Consider the following 6,485-nt stretch of genomic DNA (forward strand, 5'->3'; position numbering starts at 1 on the left):
TCGGTCAAACTCGGGCCTACTCAGTCTTACTCGGGCCTACTCGGTCAAACTCGGCCAACTCGATCAAAATCGGTCAAACTTGGTATATTGGTCAAAATTGTCAAAAAAAGAGAAAAAAATCAAGAATTTCAAGATTAATACGTATAATGCACTTGATGATTTATTATTTAACACAAACATGTGATTATTACTACATATATATCTCAAATTTTCAGTAATTATCCACGTAGTGAGACAATTATGTGTATTTCAGTTTTTATGTATTCAGATGTATCTAATTTTGGTTATATATTTCAATCAAATTATGATTTTAACTTATGATTTTGACATTTATAATTTTCCAAAAAATATTTCTACATGAATTACCAAATCCGAGTACTCCCGAGTACTCGCTACTCCACAGTCGGCCGAGCGGGTACCGAGTAGCGAGTTCTACAACCTTAATAGACATAGAGTTTTTGATTGAGGTTTAACCTCCCATTGGTAGTAATTTATAAGATGTGTGTGTTGGTACATTTAGGTGGTTCGTGATAGTTTGTTCATTCGAGGAGTCTTGCGTGTGAGATTAAGATTTCTAGCTTCGGGTGAGTTTTCTCACTATATTGTATGCGGCGTTATATATCTTTGTGTACTGCTATTTTATGAAGGTGTGCTTAAGGTCCTATGGGATGATGGCTATATGTCAACAAGTCCTATAGAAGGGGGTTGTCACGATAGGATGATGGAGAAAGCCTACATGCCTGATGGGATGATGATTGAGAGCCTACATGCCCGGTAGAATGGCGGCATTACGATGAAATCGTAAACATATTGTTTTATAATCTGTAAGTGTAATGGAATATGTGGTATGTTGGGGATCTCACTAAGTCTTGTGCTTAATCGTTATATTCAAATGTTTTTCAAATTGTTTTGGTGAGAAAATACATGGGTACGGTGTGAATGTACTTGCATCTATGATTTGTTTTGGGACTTCTACTAAGCTCTATGTTTTGTTTTATGATGTTTTAATCAAATGAGTATTTATGTTTCTTTTAAAAAGGTAGTTTTTAGTTGTTTAATTCATACTTCAAAAAGTTTAAAATTGGATGAAAATTTGGGACATTACAATATTCTACCCCAAGTTAATTATTGATGATATTTTTGTTTTGAGAAGTAATGGGTTAGTAAATTTGTGTATGAACCGAGTGTTCATTCATACTTCATCGATATAATATCTAACCATGGGATTGTATTCACTAGGCTCCCCTTAGCCTAACCTACTACTACGTTAATAAAAAAAAAAAATTGGTTAGTTGATATTGTCATAAGCTTAGAAGATTTATAATATTTGGATATATAGAAGACTCTTGGTTTTTAAAGACTTCATAAACCTTTTTCTTTGATTATATTTTTAAAGACTTCATAAACCTTTTTCTTTGATTATATTTTTGCATTCTCGCATTATGCTTACACCATTTTATGAAAACTTTGAAATACAACAATTAATTTATTGCTCTAAACTTTGGGACTGTGTTTTGTAAATTAAAACAGTGAAAATATTTAATTAAATACTATTTCAAATAGGAAAAAAGATCCATGCGCGAGGAGGGGGACACATGCATCTTAAATATCAAGTCTAACCATCCATGTTTACTTGACGTTTATTTAGAAATATATAGGGATATATGGCAAGACGTTTGCTTCCGTTTATTTTAAAGTTGCACTTACAATTAAAGAAGATCAATTTGAACCAGGAGCAGGAGGAGATCTTTCTATATAGTGTCCATTGTTACCCTTTCCACTTTCGTCTCCAATTCCAACGCTATTGTTATCAACACTACCGTCTCCATTGTTGACTGTGTTGCCGTTTCGGAAAATGTTTCCGTTGATTTTACCATTATTGCTCCCGCTTTCGTTTCCAATATTATTGTGACTACCATTTTCATTTCTGTTATTTCTGTTGTTAGTCAAATTAGGATTGGTGACATCGTTGTTTTCGATATTTGGGTACCCATTTTTGTTGACGTAGATTTTGTACTTGTTGTTTCTGTTTTTTCCGCTAACATCATTACAACCAACATGACCATTCAAGCATCCTCCTCCTTGTATATTCTTAGTACTTTCTCCACTATAACCTACATATCTTATTCTAACACCTTCCCCTGACATTCCTCCAATATTTTCCTTGAGCGGTTCTTCACATCTCATATCTCCTATTGGACAACCAATCTTACTTGTACCCTCACCATATGCAGGGGGTAGCTTTGTCTTTCCAACAAGCTTTCTACCACAAACAATGTCGATTTTGCAAATCAAAAGGACGAAAAATATATAGAAAAAAAGCTTAATTGCCATCATGCAGCCTCGTTTTTTTTCCTTCTAATTTTATATCGATGACTTATGATAAGTGATAGCACAATCACATGTATATATAGGGAGTTCAGTGGGAGAAAATTTTAATAGGCTAGCTAATATATAAATAAATAAATAGTTTTGCGTCTAAAAATACATAAAAATATTATTATGTTATATACTATACCACCTAATGATTTGACAAAACCATCAAATAGTTTTCTCCTTGTTTTTCATTTTACTAAAAATGTAAGTATAATTATGTTATTTTATCATTGAAATAATATAATAACATTAGAAAACTCATCAAAAACTATAACATGTTATTTGTGGTTTTGAACTTAAGCATCTTATTTATTTTATTGAATAATTCACCAATACAATGTTTTTGAAAAATTTAAGATCTCTATCTTATTTTAAAAATCCTCCAAGTAGATATATACTTTTTCTCACTCCTCCTTGCTTTTCCTTTTCATTTAAATACAAAATGTTTATATGAATTATGTATATATATTTTCACATCTTTTATAATCTTTCATATCTTGTGGGTATATCTCATTTAAAAACTGACGGTCTACAACGAATCAATCCCATGGTCCATCATGTGAGAAGTAAATTTTGAAGCAACTTAAAATAAAGGGTTTTTGATGTAAGTAGAAGAATGTGAATAAAAATATGTAACATTTGGTTTTGTGGTTAGTAATATTGGGGTTGTTACCTTGTGGGATGTCAAGCCACCAATCAAATTACATCATTTTGCTTGCAAATAAAACATAATAATATAGTAAAAATAGGATCAATCCATGGAGAAATTCCAATACAATCTAATTAAATTAAATTAATTAACAACAATTAAACTAAAAGGAGGGGGTTGTGATTTGTTTGAAAACTAAAAGACTTGAAGAATTAAAAAAACTTGTAATTATGCAAAATGGTGTGATGCTCAAATATTATAGAGAATTGGTCCACTAAGGCAATTCAACACAATGAATATTTGTTTATTTATCAAGATCAAGGAGTCAATTAAAGCAATTGATATCAAGAAAATGGATTAACATTAAGAATAAAGGAATTCCCAATTCCAAGAGGATGTAAATACTTACACATTCATAAAGGAGTCATGATCCATAAGCTAGAGATGACTTCTACCATCATAAAGTCTTTGCTCTAAGCAAATTCAATGATTCATTTCTAAATCAAAGAAAGAGACCAACAATTACTCATCAAGTACCAAGCTCGTGATCAAAGTATTAAATAAGCATAATTATTATGAAATAAGAATCATAAACTTGAGATGAATGATAACCAAACATGAATCCTTTAAAACTCGCAAATATCCAAGAGTTTTAGCCTAAGGCAACCAAAATAAAGTAACTAGCCACTCATGGCAACAAGGCAATGATCATAAAAGTGTTTCAACATCAAGGAAGTAGCAAAAGTACTAGAAGAATGAGATGATGAATGCTCTAGCTCTCCAAAATCACCCCTAACTCCTCCAATGGTGTCCGAAATCAATATATGGGCTGCAAGACCTAACCCCAAGCTAAATGATAGGCCAAATGACCAAAATGCCCTCGGAAAAAGTAGTTGCGCTAGTGGGAGCACAAAGTTGAGCGGCTGGAGACCTCACCCTCGCAAACAAATGTTGAAATGATATTGGCTCATTCTTCCACTAGTCCACCCCACTACCTTAGATCCCATTGGTCCCCTTCACACCTCATATCATTCAAATATGGACCAGTCATCTTCAAGCATCAAAATTGATAGTCCAAGCCCATTTTCAAGAGTCCATGACATATCCAAGTCTTCAACACATCAAGCCCAAATCTTTGAAAATGGATCTGTAACGCCTAATAACTCCTCGAAAGCCCACAAACCTAGCAACAAGCTAATCCGCAAGCGCAATGAGATTCCAAAAACCTACAAAACACCTTATGCAAAAGAGAAACCACTCGATACGATCCAAGATAAAGAAGGGATAGAATATGCAATGCAATAACAAAAAAAGGATAAAAATGCTAAATAAACTACATAAAAGAAGAAAATAAACCAAACTATCAAATCACTCCAAGATTAAACATTACTTATCCTCAAGTAAGAACAAGACTAAAGCGAGCTCGTGGTGTACTCACTAAAAAAGAAAAACAAAGTTTACCATAGAACTTGGTCAAATCCAGTGAACATGGCCAGAGTCGAGTGAAAGAATGTTTCAAAAAATGAAAACAACATTCACAAAATTATAACACAATTAAGGATTCCACAAGGTAAATTAAGAGATTTTCATGATATAACTAAAACCATAGATTAGATAGCAATTAACTTTATAGATTTGAAGTTACTTATAGAAATCATTTTACCTAATCTACTAGTGGTGCTCAAGAAACAACAAAGGGAGAGAAACGATTGATTTGAAAGGAGCCTTCCTTTTTGTTATATACGAAGAAAATGCGAGACTTACGATTCTAATATCGAATTCAAATAGCTTCAGGCGATTGTAAATTTTTAATGTCTATAATAAGCGGAAAAAATGTGCACCTTCGTGCATACTTACGTATGTATGATGAGAGCGTCTATCATTGGGCTCATGACTCTTCGGGTCCGAAATATATATCTTTAATGAAAAATCTGTCAAACCACCTAAAATGATATTTTTTTTTTAAATTATATTTTAAATTGCAAGTTTAGAAAAATTAGAGAAAGTTTCATGAATGCTCATTTGGTTTAAAAATTCCCTCAAACTATCCTTATGAAACTTTTTTTTGCATTAATGGTCCCTTTTGACAAAATTTATCACATCAATGGTCCTTATGTATAACGTCAGTTAGAGAGAGAAGTACCCATAAGGACCATTTGTGAATTTTTTGAAACTTCATACAAGCTCCATTTGTAAATTTTTATGAAACTTCACATAAGAAGCATTTGTGAAATTTTGAAAAAGTCTATTAAATTTTGTATTATTTATCATAAATCAAATAAAAAGGAAAAAACCTAAAACAAAGAAAATGTAATGATATTATAAATAAAAAAATAAAACTTAGTAATTTTAATCAACATCAAATATATTTTATTTAATATATAAAAAATTATTATCTAAACCGTATCCAAAATATTTAAACTATAATACATAAGTAAATATTTCCATTTTTATGTTTTATAAAAAAAAAATGAAGTATAAAAACATTATTTTAAATTTATAGCCCCTAACTTAAAGGATTAAACACTTAATAGAAGTGGTTGTTCTACACAGGAAGCGCAACGCGACCAAAACTTGGTCGCAACTATTTTGGATTACAGTGTTCTTGATGCGACCATGAGCCGGTCAAGGTGCTTTGGCCGTTGACCCTTGAATTTTCGGTCATTTTGACTTTTGGTAAAACTTCGATGGAAATAGAGTTTTGGATTGAGGTTTAACCTCCCACTGGTAGTGATTTATGAGATGCGTATGTTGGTAGATTTAGGTGGTTCGTGCTAGTTGGTTCATTCAAGGAGTCTTGCATTAGACATTGAGATTTCTAGCTTTGGGTGAGTTTTCTCACTATAGTGTGTGTGGTGTTATATATTCTTGTGTACTGCTATTATATGAATGTGTGATTAAGGTCCTATGGGATGACGGTTGTATGCCTACAAGCCTAATGTCACATCCATAAAATTCGTGAAAATGTAAAACTTTTTCAAACATTCAAAAACCATTATTTATTACAAAATGTTTTCAAAACCATTGTTTATTACCACGTCCAACCACATCCTCTGGCGAATATTCAGGTTGGGTTGATCCATCAAATATTTCAAGCTCTTGTGGTCCGTGTATGTGGTACATCGAACCCCATACAAATAGTGACGCCAGATCTTGAGGGCGAACATCACTGCCCCTAGCTCCAGATCGTGGGTGGGATACCTCGTCTCATGAGGCTTCAGCTGCCTCGATGCATACGCTATCACATGCCCCTTCTGCATAAGCACTGCACCCAACCCTAATATCGATACGTCGCAATACACCATAAAATCCTCCATCCCTTCCGGGAGAGCTAACAACGGAGCCTCGCATAGTTTCTGGCAAAGTGTCTCAAACGAGGTCTGCTGCTCCGGACCCCACGAAAAAGCAACACCCTTTCGGGTCAACCTGGTGAGAGGCACGACGATCTTGGAGAAATCTT

Source organism: Lactuca saligna, chromosome 9 (assembly GCF_052625555.1).
Source record: "Lactuca saligna cultivar CGN05327 chromosome 9, ASM5262555v1, whole genome shotgun sequence".
Classification (NCBI taxonomy): Eukaryota; Viridiplantae; Streptophyta; class Magnoliopsida; order Asterales; family Asteraceae; genus Lactuca; species Lactuca saligna.